At 41.9% G+C, this 14,034-nt stretch overlaps 1 protein-coding gene across 4 annotated transcripts in view; it reads left to right on the top strand.

Moving 5' to 3' along the window:
• The first annotated feature begins 1,288 nt into the window (after positions 1-1,288).
• Positions 1,289-14,034, top strand: part of LOC138952350 (spectrin beta chain, non-erythrocytic 5-like) — a 281,446-nt gene continuing 268,700 nt past the window's right edge. For all 4 annotated transcript variants that reach the window (XM_070324002.1, XM_070324003.1, XM_070324001.1 and 1 more), the window contains exon 1: positions 1,289-1,579. The gene's annotated coding sequence lies outside the window, so the exon portion shown is untranslated. The remainder of the gene's footprint in view (positions 1,580-14,034) is intronic.

Genomic DNA, 14,034 nt, shown 5'->3' with positions numbered 1-14,034 from the left:
ATTTCGGTATAAAAATGTAGACAAGGACCTTTAATTGATTGAGGTACTTAATCAAGACTGCTTGATAATATATATCTATTCGTTTTTCTTTTATGTAAAGTAAATAAAGCTAAACAAAAACTAAAAAAACTCCCCGAAAAAAAACCCAACAAACAAGCTATGAAACAATCAATACCTGTGTGTCCTAATATGGGGAAGTTTATGCTGATACCAAGGACTACTAATAAGTAGTAGTCCTTAAGCTGATGATGGACACTGGTTACAGCCATTTGTGTAGACAGGGCTTTTGTAAAGAAGATGGAGAAGAGCTACAACCCCTTTGTTCTTACGGTTGAGTGAAGATTTCCATCCGAAACTGTGCCGGAGAAGGTACTTACTAGATAACCAATTAATGACATTTTTATTGTTTTGACGTTTTGACATACAGCTCCGTGGTGTCGGCTGTAGCTATGTGGAAGTGATCTATATAGTTTACCATGGATGGCGCTGCTAAAAGATGCTGACACTTAATTATTGGAGTGATAAAACATTATACATACGCACCACAAATACAAATAAATGTCAAGTGAGAACACACAAGTGTATTTACTTTGTACCTGAGTGATAAATAAAAGTGATTTACTTAAAGTCAAGTTCTATGACTCGTCACTGAAGAAACTCAGTCAGTCAGTGTTTATTAGTCATTATTACTGTACCAGCTGCAGCCTCGCTTGTCTTCCTGCATCTTATTTTTTGTTCAATCCTTGTTTTGTTTTTGTGTATTTTTATTTACAAAATTGTAACTTGATTCAGTAGCTATTGCATGTATCTCGCTCATATTACATGATAACTCAGTCATTCTGAAATCAGTTCAGCCTACATCATGAGCCGTTTAGGACTTTTGGAAAAAAAGAGCGATGATTCACCAGCTTTACAGTCAGTATTTCTTTGATGGCCACAGTTTATTGTGGTTGGTCACTGTGGTAAACTTACGGTTACAGAGCACAACCACTTCGTTTAACTTGATCAGTCAGGGACAACATCTTTTATTTTTGTGCCTTTGATACTCTAGATTTGTGTGTATGGCAGAACATTCTCACTCAACATTGTGGCTTTGAATCGTTAGCTTTGAGAAGCGCAGCTAAATACTCCCCGAAACCTCCATTCGGACGTATCCGCCGTCAACGCGATCTTTCCGTAGCAGGTAGAACGGAAAGCTTCCGTAGGCGCAGCTCAGAACAGCAATCGCGCGAGCCCACACGTTGTCGCACTTGGCGGCAGACAAGCCCGTCACACAGTTCAGTGAATCGCTACCGGAGTACACGATAACTACACTGTGATAGTGAAGTGGCGCCTTTGGGACTAAACCTTTCACACTCCCTGGACGCACCTTGACTCGTGGACTGTACCTGCACCTTCAGGATTTGTGACTGTGAAGTGCATGTTGTGTGTGTGTGTGTGAGTTTTGCTCAAGTGTCGCAGAGCTGATTCCCGTTCGGATTTTTTGTCGGAGACATTACGATAACAGTGCAGGTTCAACCGCCGTGAGAGCGACCAAAGAAAGTTTGGTGCTACTTGGGATTTAGCTGTGTTCATTCAGGTGAGTTGTCTCTCTGGAGCAGTGTGTGAACTGTTTTTCACTATAATTTACTCAGGCAAGAAGCGTGCAAAGCGTGAACGTAGGTCTCACAAACAATCGGCGAAGTTTTGGCACATGTGGCGCACAGCATAGCAAAATCAGAGTGAATCATTGAATCAATGAATGGGTGCAAACCGCGCTCGGTTTGAATTCCACACACACTGACTGACTGCGCTATTCCGTGTGTGCATCAAAAACTCGAGCATGACTCGAGCCGCATGTGTAGTGAAGCGCATCGAACAAGTTTTGTCTTTGTCGCTAACAAACATGTGGGATTGTTTTTGTCACACTTTTTTTGTACGATAAGGCAACGTACAAAATTCTGTTCACGAATTTTCAGGGGTGCCCGCTGAATAGAAAGTGTGCGTAGATCTATGTGTCTGGTGCATTTTGTCCGTCAAAATCAGACAAGTGTGAAGGTGTTGAATGTTTTAGTATGGCAAGAGTACAAACACCTGTATACTCCCGAACTGTATCAAATCAAGAGTTTAACTTTAAGAGAGTGGGACAACCCACTATCAGTTACCCCGAGTGCAAGTGCCACACCCCTCTCAGGTGACTGAGTGGGAGTGAAGAGCCAAGTTGGTTACTTAGACAAGGAACTGTTAGACTTACTTTAGCCTAAAAATAGGTGTGTTTTAAAAATTCCAAGCTAAGTAGTGTCAAGTTTTCAGCTACTGTTCATGCTAGAGCCATTCTTTTGAAGTTTGGTATGATAAAAATAGAAGTCAGACTCAGAACAGACTGCTCTGAAGACATTAAAGTGTTTTAACATATATAACTTATAAGCTTACATATATATATATATATCCATATATATGCATAAACCTTAGCGTTTTTGTTGTTGTATAATAATGTGTGCTTTCAGCTTCAATGCACATGCATGTATAAAAGATTTAATTTATTTTATGGCTCAAGAAAACATCATCATATGGTTATTTCAATTCATAGAAAATTGAAATGAATGGTGCATGGTCTGTGAACAGATGATTGTATGCACTGGGAAATTTTTGAAAATATGTACAATGCCCCCCCCCCCCCCCCTTTTTTTTTACATTTAGTCAAGTTATGACTAAATCTTTTAACATAGAGGGGGGGAATCGAGACCAGGGTCGTGGTGTGTGTGTGTCTGTCTGTCTGTGCGTGTGTGTGTGTGTAAAGCGATTCAGACTAAACTACTGGACAGATCTTTATGAAATTTTACATGAGAGTTCCTGGGAATGATATCCCCGGACGTTTTTTTTCATTTTTTCGATAAATGCCTTTGATGATGTCATATCCGGCTTTTTGTAAAAGTTGAGGCGGCACTGTCACACCCTCATTTTTCAATCAAATTGATTGAAATTTTGGCCAAGCAATCTTCGACGAAGGCCGGACTTCGGTATAGCATTTCAGCTTGGTGGCTTAAAAATTAATTAATGACTTTGGTCATTAAAAATCTGAAAATTGTAAAAAAAAAAATTTTTTTTATAAAACGATCCAAATTTACTTTCATCTTATTCTTCATCATTTCTTGATTCCAAAAACATATAAATATGTTATATTTAGATTAAAAACAAGCTCTGAAAATTAAAAATATAAAAACTATGATCAAAATTAAATTTCCGAAATCGATTTAAAAACAATTTCATCTTATTCCTTGTCGGTTCCTGATTCCAAAAACATAGATATGATATATGTTTGGATTAAAAACATGCTCAGAAAGTTAAAACGAAGAGAGGTACAGAAAAGAGGACTATGCAGCACAGCGAAACCACTACCGCGCTAAACAGGCTCATCAGTTTCACTGCGGTTTGCACGAGCCGCGGACTACTGTCATTGTGAAAAAATGCAGTGCGTTCAGTTTCATTCTGTGAGTTCCACAGCTTGACTAAATGTAGTAATTTCTCCTTTTGCGACTTGTTTTTTAATACCTTCAAAACCCTGAACAAATTAGGTTTTAAAATGGAGGTACATACAGATGTTATGGGCACACAATCTGAAATAACTCACGGTCTGTTAAAATGGAGGTACATACAGATGTTATGGGCACACAATCTGAAATAACTCACGGTCTGTTAAAATGGAGGTACATACAGATGTTATGGGCACACAATCTGAAATAACTCAAGGTCTGTTAAAATGGAGGTACATACAGATGTTATCAGTTATGGGCACACAATCTGAAATAACTCACGGTCTGTTAAAATGGAAAGTCTTGTTAGATTTGGCCATTTTGGGTGTGAAGGGGGGGGGGGGGGGGGTCCAACTTCCACTGTACTGCATACACGATAAAACTCAGTACATGGATGTACACTGTACTGTGTGTATAAAGAGTTTACAAGATACACTTCCTTTGAGGAGTGTCCTGTTGCACTCCACACTTTACCCCAAAACATTCCACCTAACCATACAACTTTCCTCTTAGCCTTTGCAGGGCAGCTGTTGGGCTGTGGCTCTCAAAATCTGTTCATCAGAATGAGTTCTCATGTAACGGAAACTATACTTAAAAGTTACTTGGTGATTTTAACAGCTTGATAACACAAGTCCGAAGATTTTAGACATGCTACAATGTCTTTAATCGAACAAAGTTTGCATTCTTGGCTGAGTCAATGCAGCCCGCTCGAAAATTACTTCCCTTGGACGCGTGACGTCAGCCGAGGAATCGGCCGGGTTGAACGGCGCTCTCTTTATACCGTGTAGTGAGCGCAATCGGGTTGTCTAGTCAAGCCCTAAAGCATACTTCACGGGTAGGTGAAGAGAAACTTAGGATGGGGTGTCTTCTCCCAGGCCAAAATTTCGCAGTAAAAAACGGAGTTTATAAAGTGTCTTCCGTCCCCCTCCTGCTTTTGTTCAGGTGTTCCCACTTGAACCCTGTTTTTGTTCAACTTAATATATATAATGTCACGCGTCGAGGGACACAAACACACACACACAAACACACTCACACACAGACACACTCATGCACCCACAAACACAAACACACACACACACCACACACACACGTGTAATCACACACACACACACACACACACACACACACACACACACACACACACACACACACACGTGTTATCACACACACACATACGTGTTATCACACACACACACACACACACGATAACCATCACAATCACAGTTTGACAAATTCATCTTTGATTTTTTATGCGGCCGAACCCCCCTCCCCCATTTTCCACTCTAGATCCACTGTTTCATCTTTGTCTTCGTCTCTCTTCCCTTTATCTTATCTCGTCTACCTAGTTGAGTGAGTAACTGAAGAGGTATATATCCTCTTTCCTAGATTTTCCCACCGACAGAGTTAGTTTTTGTCTTGAATTCAAGTACCTCACACGTACACGGTAATTGGCGTGACACCTCAAGCGGACCTTCTTCAATGTAAAGTGTCTGCTGACCAGGGACACGAGGGTCTGTGGTTGAGCAACTTTATGGTTTAACCGGGTGGACTGGGGGAGTAGCAACAGCATGTGAACTACTTTAGAAATAACTTGTGGAGGTTGCAGTTGGTCAGCTCAAAGAAGAGAAGATGGGAACATGGGTCCTGAGAAGATACCACCACCCTAATACTTTACTTTGTGCAAGAATCAATCACGCGTACAGCATTACAGATGCCCAGCTGTACTCTGCATTGTACTGTAAACTTCGCAGCGGCCTTATCGGGTTCCTCGGATGACGTCACTGCCAGGCTAACGCTGCGGCGTCTCTCAGTCTCTTCTTGTGCTGGCAGAGTTGTCGGTCGCGGATTTTGAGTCGTTTCGGCCTGCCAACTGCTTCGTTTTCTTGCGGATTGTGAGAACTAGCAGAAAGTTTCACTCATTTTCATGGTTTCAAACTAATGATAAAAGTATCTTCTTCTGGACCAAATCAACAGTCTTTAGTTGAATCAACTCGGAAAACTCTTAAACGCGTGTTGCACACGACTCCGCGCATTTTTGAGGCCAGGCATACACCAGGCTCATATTTCTGGTCATGAATTTTGAAAGAATCATGGATAGAGGACTTTCGTTCTTTCTTATAGCAGGGGTGAACACTAGACCTGTAGGAAAGAGTGTTACTCTTTAAACTGAAAGAATGGAAGAGGGCTGTGCGTGTTTGCTCAGCAGCGTTTTGTTTGCTCGATGTATGAATGATAGCTCAGCAGTGCACTCAAATGTCAAGTTTCAGACCCGTGTGGAGTGTTTTATACAACTTTCTATTAATGTCCAAGGTCAGATCTGATAAACTCAGGTGTAGTCTCATGTAGGCCTGTATTTAATTATTGACTAAGTGAGCTATTGCTTAATTTGTAGTTTAGAGGTGATACTGCAGTAATTTACAGCGCTGTGTGCGAGTTTAGTGGTGTTTCGCATGCGCTTTTAAAAAAAAAAAAATTTAAACTTTTGGATGCAAAAGACCAGCCAGCTGTAAAACTGAAAACCAAAAATTTTGACATCTGATTATTTTTGCAATGCAATAGGATTGGATTGGATTGGATTGGATAAGATTTACAGTCCAGTGAGGTTACCCTCATGGAAATTCGGGCTGCTTTCTCCCCGGGGAAAGTGAGCTGCCATACATACGGCGCTACCCATATTTTTTTTTTCCTGCATGCGTGTATTCATGTTTCCTGAGACTTAATGCCGTGTGAGATGGAATTTTTTTACTTTATTCCAAGTCCCACGGGTATTTGATGGACATTTTTATCTATGCCTATACAATTTTGCCAGGAAAGACCCTTTTGTCAATCGTGGGATCTTTAACGTGCACACCCCAATGTAGTGTACACGAAGGGACCTCGGTTTTTCGTCTCATCCGAAAGACTAGCACTTGAACCCACCACCTAGGTTGGGAAAGGGGGGAGAAAATTGCGGCCTGACCCAGGCCTGAACACGCAACCTCTCGCTTCCGAGCGCAAGTGCATAGTATGTATTGTTAAATCCATTTGTTTTTTCTTGAATCCCATCAGTGAAAACACCTGAGTGAAATATTGCACACATTTGTCCTTTAATGTTTCACACACTTTGGTAAACTGACTGGGGAGTGTTCACACACAGGTTATTTCAATGCATGTTGAAAAGAGACCCCACCCATACAAACACCAGCACCAACAACTTTTCTGTGTGTGTGTGCGGGGAGGGGGTTGCAATGCAGTCAGAAGGACAGATAAGCATCATGTCTTTTATGGATCTATGCTCCTGTTATAAATCATGTATGGCAAGTGTTTACTTGAACCATGATTAATTGAGCACATTTTGAAATACAACCCCCAAAACACAGAACACCACACCAATCTTTTAGGTTGCATTGTTAGCAAAGTGACAGATCCCTTCCGAAATAGATGGCTCTATTCTGTGGCTGGCGCCAGGGACATCTGATGCCACAGCTTATTTGTCTGATGGTCATGAAACTGATATCTGCCCGGCTTACGCGAACATCACAAAGCTGCGTGGGGGGGGGGGGGGGGGGGGCGGTTCGTGTAACAGTGACATCGTAGCCTGCTGACGATCTGTCATCGTTGACATAGTGCCGATATTCCGTGGTATTGATTTTTTTTTTTTTACATGATTGTCTTCACACATCACCCACGTACTTTTCACACCGACAGACGGAGAGAGAGACCCCTTCCCCCACCCACCCACACGCAATCTGTCATTTGGAAACTGTCATATCGTCGTTTATCTGGGATATCTTCTTCTTCTTCTTCTTCTTCTTCTTCTTCTTCTTCTTCTTCTTCTTCTTCTTCTTCTTCTTCTTCTTCTTCTTCTTCTTCTTCTTCTTCTTCTTCTTCTTCTTCTTCTTCTTCTTCTTCTTCTTCTTCTTCTTCTTCTTCTTCTTCTTCTTCTTCAAAGATATAAATCTAGCATCTGCTAAGAAATAGCATCACAGACTGGCTGATGCGGGGATGGTCGTGTAACACTAATAGTGATATGATATAGCCCATTGACCATCTGTCACTCACTGTTGACCTGGTGTCAGCATTCTGTGCCATTGATTTTTCCCCTTTGAGAGAGAGAGAGAGAGAGAGAGAGAGAGAGAGAGAGAGAGAGAGAGAGAGAGAGAGAGAAAGAGAAAGAGAAAGAGAGAGAGAGAAAGAGAGAGAGAATCTGGCTTTTGAAAACTGTCATCTTGTTTTTATCTCAGTGGGATAAGAATCTGCTGACATCACAAACTGCCTAATATTAGTAATAATGATGCCCCGCTGACGATCTGTGAGTGTCACCGTTGATCCTGTGCCAGCATTCCATGGCACTAACATCTTTCCTTTAACATTTTCACACACGCACACAAATGGTCCGGATGAGATATCTGTTACTAGTGTTAGCATCACAATCACAAGCTGCCTGATAAAGAGATGATCGCGTAACATTGACACCATGGCCCACTGACGATCTGCCACGGCCAATGACCCGCTGCCATCATTCCATGGCATAGATTTTTCCATTATTATTTTCCGGCGCGCCCTCCACTGAAACCGGTTTCCCCAGTGGCCTAAATCCGCTGTGGTTTTGGGAAGATGAACACGATCTGTTCGCTGTTGACCGAGTGTGGTTCGGTCGCTGGTATCCGACGTGACTCAGTGAGAAGGTGATCCGTAAGCCTGCCTGTTGTTGGCTTCTGTTCTTCCGTTCGCTCTGCTGTCCCATTCATAGGGCACGTTGGCATTTTATTGTAACCACGCTGACAGGCGGGAGGCGATTTGGTCGGTGCTTTGCCGGATACTCTCACATCCTGTTGCAAGCTGACGGACATAGTGTAATCGTGTTAATCGGGTCAGGGGCACATTGCCACACACACTGACCAGGCCTGAAAGTGGCGAGTATTTTACTCGCCATGGCGAGTAGAAACATGTAAATGGCGAGTAGAAATGCTAATCTACTTGCCAAATGCGAGGTAAGTTGCTGAAACAAATGGTTGGTTTGGCGAGTAAAAATACTAAAATTTACGTAAAGGCAGACAGACAATAGATTTATTCTCCGAATTTAACTTTGTTGAAACCGATAGTCAATACATGTTCCCCTTCTTTAATGAATTGCACTGAAACTCAAGAGATTTTTTTTAACGCCAATGATTTGCACTGAAACTCAAAGTGTTGAGTTCAAAAAGGTCATGCAGCGCACTCTCCAAGAGGGGGGAGTCTGGAGACACATTTTTGCCTCCCGATAGGGCAGCACCTGTAACGCAGTGTTAATTGTCTGAGTCAACAAGGTGCTTGGCCCGGGCCAGCCGGGAGAGCTCTGCAGCAAAGGGGAGAACACTGCCACTGGAAGGAGGATCTAGGAAAAGGAGGAACAAGGATCTAGGAAAAGGAGGAACAGGGCTGTAAAACTAAAAGGAGGAACAGGGCGCAAGGGAAAACTGATCTCCTTCATTTGCCCGCCAACACGAGTCTGTGTAGCTTGCAACAACATGGGGGACCCTAGCGTACAGTGTCTTTGTCCCTTGCTCCTCTGTTACTGTGGAACCCCCCTTATAGTTTTACAACAAAAATCAACGAAAATCGGGAGAGGTTTTGAAACTGGATAGGACGTAAATTTACTGGGGCTATGAACTGAACATCATCGTTTAAAGGAGAGTCTTAAAAAGGAAGAAGTCTTAAATTGGGGGGGGGGGGGGGGTTCAAGTGCTTCCTTCCACTGCACTGTCAGTGCTGTAAACGTGAGCTCCTAGCGCAGAGCTAGAGTGTCGTTGTCCTCCTGTCGGTGCTGGAAAAACACGGAGTGCTGCGACACAGAATTCCCCCGTACTAACTTTGGTACCACGTCAGTGCAGACAAAGGATTCTGACACAATTCTAACGAGACAAAGAACTGTGAAACAATACTAACGAAGGTGACTGTTCATGGTTTGGACAGAAGTCCAGGTGACAATGTGACACAACTTACAGACAACCCCGTCAGAGCACAACACCAACTGCGGTCTTACCATGGCACCACACTCGTCCAGATTGTAGTAGGACTAGGAGAATGTCTTCATTAACAAAATATTGGCGTTCGAGACTGTCTTCATATAAACAAAATATTGGCGTTCGAGACTGTCTTCATAAACAAAATATTGGCGTTCGAGACTGTCTTCATATAAACAAAATATTGGCGTTCGAGACTGTCTTCATAAACAAAATATTGGCGTTCGAGACTGTCTTCATATAAACAAAATATTAGCGTTCGAGACTGTCTTCATAAACAAAATATTGGCGTTCGAGACTGTCTTCATATAAACAAAATATTGGCGTTTGAGACTGTCTTCGGAAGCACAAACAATCGTGGTAAACATACCCGATGTATTGAAACCATGATCACAAGATGATACGTTGTCATCGTGATCAGCCGTTGTATCGTCGTACGAGAACTACACGGTTTACAAAAATCGACCCGCAGTGGAGTTAAAAAAAAATTACATAATATTTTTTTTTCTCGTCAGTCCCAAACTTTCTGTCTCTACGACTGAAAGTGCGAATCTGGTCACTGTTCACACAACCACTTTGGTACAACTGACCAGTTGGCCAGACAAGAGTTCGTAGAATTGGTGGTCAGTAAATGCTGGTAGCAGGTTCGAAGTTCCACAGCTTCTTTGTCCCAGACATTAGACGCCTGACCAGAGCTGACATGAGTGTACGAACAACAGCGTGTGTATGTCGAAACTTGTCGTGTTCTTCAGCTGTTTGAGTACTTCTTGTGGAGATATGTCGGTTCTGATCACAAGAGTAGTAAGACGAGAAAAAAAATGCGACAAAACAAGAGCAAACTAACGAAAAACAGTTACGGCGTTAGTGAGTTCCTATACACAAAATAATCACCCATTCATATGACGGCTTACTAGTGCCAAAACCTGGGGTTACCCATTATCACGTGATAATTACTAATTAACGCTGTCAGTTACTGTTTTCACTCGTTAGTTACTCATTTTCACGGGATAATTAGTAATTATCACGGGAAAATGACTAATTTTTAGTTTTGGCACTAGCAATCCGTCAGGAAGTGAGCCAAAACTAAAAATTAGTAATTAACAGGTGAAAGTTAGTAATTTTCCCGGGAAAATTAGTAATTAACACGTGAAAATGGTAATTATCAAGGGAAAATTAGTAATTTTCCCTTGATAATTACAATTATGAGGTTTTGGCACTAGTAAGCCCTGTGACGGCTTACTAGTGCCAAAACCTGGGGTTACCCATTATCACGTGATAATTACTAATTAACGCTGTCAGTTACTGTGTTCACATGCTAGTTACTCATTTTCACGGGCAAATTACTAATTTTTAGTTTTGGCACTAGCAATCCGTGAGGAAGTGAGCCAAAACTAAAAATTAGTAATTAACAGGTGAAAATTAGTCATTATTCCGGGAAAATTAGTAATTTTCCCGGGAAAATTAGAAATAAACATGTGAAAATGGTAATTATCAAGGGAAAATTACTAATTTTCCCTTGATAATTACAATTATGAGGTTTTGGCACTAGTAAGCCGTCATACATTCACGCTTTTCAATGACGTTGAGTTGTTGAAAGGCATGTTCCCGTTGTGTCTTTGCTGAGGAGGAAAGTGGAGGAGCACCACTCAGACTTAATTTGCGACCGTGCGTCAAATAATCCTTACGCTTTCCACGTGCTGCTTTACCTAGTTAAAATGTCTTACCAACATCGTCGCTTGTTGGCGATTTTTCTAGTTGGTCTGCCTTCATCTGTTTTGGTAATGTTTAAACGTTCAGCGTTCTAGTTCTTGTTTCTGATGTTGCTTTCGTGTTAAGATCACGTGCGCATCACCTAAGAATTGTCTGTACCAAAGCGTCATGACGTTTAGCGTACTGTCGATGAGTTTTCACACCTGCAAGTGGAACAGTCTCGCGGCATCAACTACAAATCCAGTGAGAGTCCGTTATTCTGATAGTATTATGCGAGATTTGGCATCACAGCCGTCCGCCAGGCCAACCAGAAATAGACGATGTTCGGAAATAACTCTGTCGGGTTTGTATGGGGTGTGAAAGAGTGAATACCCTTGCTTTTAGTGAGGCAAGCTATTCGCACGTGCTCCTTGTCCATGTGTTGCAGACACACCCGGCCCTCGCTAGTGACTGGCCTATAATGTCACGTGGAAAAGTTTGATTCGGTGAAAGCAAGAGTACTCACTCTTTCTGTACACATGTATACAAACCCGACAGTTATTTTTCAAACGTCGTCTATTGCCGAGTTCTAAGTGCAATGGCACTCATATCAATAATCCCAGGGGAAGAAAAAAAGCCTGAGACCCAGTTTATGAATGTGGGACGATGCTAGCAAACAAACTGCACACGTTGCATATTCTCTCCCGGCCAGTGCACCGTAGAAAACTCGCTCCTGGTCAAACTAGATCATTGGCAGTACTAATACCGGAGTGTTGGGCCAATGTACATTGCCCACAGACCAGGGCCTCCGGATATTGGCCCAGTGCACAATGCTTCAACGTGGCGTGATGTTCGCGCATCGGAGGTGTCAGACGCAAACACGGGCGTTGTTCACTCTAATTAAAAGTGTTCCACCTGTGAACACATTTCTGAAGCAAGTTTTGAACACATTTCTGTAGCAAGTTTTGAACACATTTCTGTAGCAAGTTTTGAACACATTTCTGTAGCAAGTTTTGAACACATTTCTGTAGCAAGTTTTGAACACATTTCTGTAGCAAGTTTTGAACACATTTCTGTGGCAAGTTTGAACACATTTCTGTAGCACGTTTTGAACACATTTCTGTAGCAAGTTTTGAACACATTTCTGTAGCAAGTTTTGAACACATTTCTGTAGCAAGTTTTGAACACATTTCTGTAGCAAGTTTTGAACACATTTCTGAAGCAAGTTTTGAACACATTTCTGTAGCAAGTTTTGAACACATTTCTGAAGCAAGTTTTGAACACATTTCTGTAGCAAGTTTTGAACACTTTGTGACATAGTACATACTAGTTCTGCTAGCAAAAGTAGCACTGACAAAATATAAGTTATACTGTTCACACTCACAGTTGGGAACACTATGTGTTTATTAAATTATGTATGCTTCTTTGCTAGTAGAACTATGTAATTGTATCATACCAAACAGTGTTCTAAACTTGTTACAGGAATGTGTTCCACTTCCAAAGTAGAACACTTCTGTTTAGAGTGTTCAGAGCATTTTTGGGGTCGTTAAATGTATTACTTGATATATATATATATATGTTTATATGTTTGTTTTGAACGGGGGATAGGATTCGGTGAGATAATAACCATACACTTCGGTTGCCCTTCATAAACATTATTAGCATGGTTTGTTGTCAGATTTATACGTAGTCGCCTACAGTACATTGATTTCGTATCAGTTATAATGTGGCACACAGGCATATTCTAACCAAGGGAATGTTCTTTCAGTCCTCCATTAGTTGGCTGTCTCGTAATTTACTGATTGCGTTGGTCTAACTGAGCTAATACTGTTTACGCACGGGCGCTTCAGCAAAGCCGTACACACAAAATGTGCTATTTCAAGGAAAAGTTTGAAGAAAACTTTTGATAAAAAGCATCGATAAGCGCAGCATGTCACCCACAACTTGATGTTTCGGTTTCAGTGTAAAATTCATGACTCAGGGGTGTCGTTTGAAGTCGGCAAAACAACGAAACGCCTGATACCTCGTCGAAAACCGAACGTTTTACCCGATATAAATACCCGACCTCGTATCGATAGGTCCGACCCAGGACATACATTTGATCTATGATAATTAGCTGTATAACACTCTTCACTGGTCTTAAACTTGACATTAAACACCTTTGCTGAGCTATTTACACTCTTAGCAAACAGAATGCTGCAGAGCAAACGTTACCGTCAATTCTGCAGATCGGCCAAACTTTGTCATGGTGGGAGAAAGGGGCCTCTGTAAAATCCCCAAAATTGAGAACTTTTGTGGCCAAATTTGCCAAAGAAAATATCCCTGCAAGTGACTGGTTGACAGCTCAAGGACACATGCTGGATTCAGTCCCTTGGAGAGCGAGTGAAACGTGATGAACCTTGACGGTGGGAAAGAGGGCTGGGTAGACAAGTGGAGAGCCTACTTCCTTTGGAATACTCAAGTGTATTTTCTTTGCGAAACTCTACATCCCTTCAGCCCCTTTTTTTTGCAAACATGCGATTTTTTTCTCTCTCCACCGTGTCAGCCAGCCACCAAGCAGGTCTTGTCAACGTCAGCGGCGGTACTCGCCTGCGTTATAACACAAGAAGAGAACTTTGCGTTCGTGCAATGTACCCACAGTAGAATGTGCTGGGGAAAACAGACATCAATCGCTTGTGTAGCTTATTTGTCTTAAGATGCCTGAACAAGAGGTCGACATAAGATCGAACGAAGGTCTTTGATGAGGTATTCATTGTTTATACCCGAATTACGACACGTATGTCAATTGCCTGTCATGTTTTACTCCAATATAACACATAAGCTTGATAATTGTGTGTGAATCTGGACGC

Source organism: Littorina saxatilis, linkage group LG17 (assembly GCF_037325665.1).
Source record: "Littorina saxatilis isolate snail1 linkage group LG17, US_GU_Lsax_2.0, whole genome shotgun sequence".
Classification (NCBI taxonomy): Eukaryota; Metazoa; Mollusca; class Gastropoda; order Littorinimorpha; family Littorinidae; genus Littorina; species Littorina saxatilis.
The sequence above is the reverse complement of the archived record's forward strand: the minus strand, read 5'-3'. Positions and strand labels throughout refer to the sequence as shown.